A 228-nucleotide genomic window follows, 5' to 3' on the forward strand; every position below is an offset into this window, starting at 1 on the left:
TGTTTCTTGAACATCCAACCACGAATGTTAATGGCAACTGCATCATTTGGTTGGTTTAAACAAGTTATGATGGTGCTACAAAGGCTAATGGTTGCCATCGCTCTTAGACCATTGCAAATGCAATCATAAAAATAGGTGAGGTTATTACTAATTTCTATTTATAATAAAGAAATGTTTTGATGATATTTTTAGTAAAAAGAGATATAATACATATACATATACATATAT

The sequence above is a fragment of the Trachymyrmex septentrionalis genome, unplaced genomic scaffold (assembly GCF_001594115.1).
Source record: "Trachymyrmex septentrionalis isolate Tsep2-gDNA-1 unplaced genomic scaffold, Tsep1.0 scaffold9, whole genome shotgun sequence".
Classification (NCBI taxonomy): Eukaryota; Metazoa; Arthropoda; class Insecta; order Hymenoptera; family Formicidae; genus Trachymyrmex; species Trachymyrmex septentrionalis.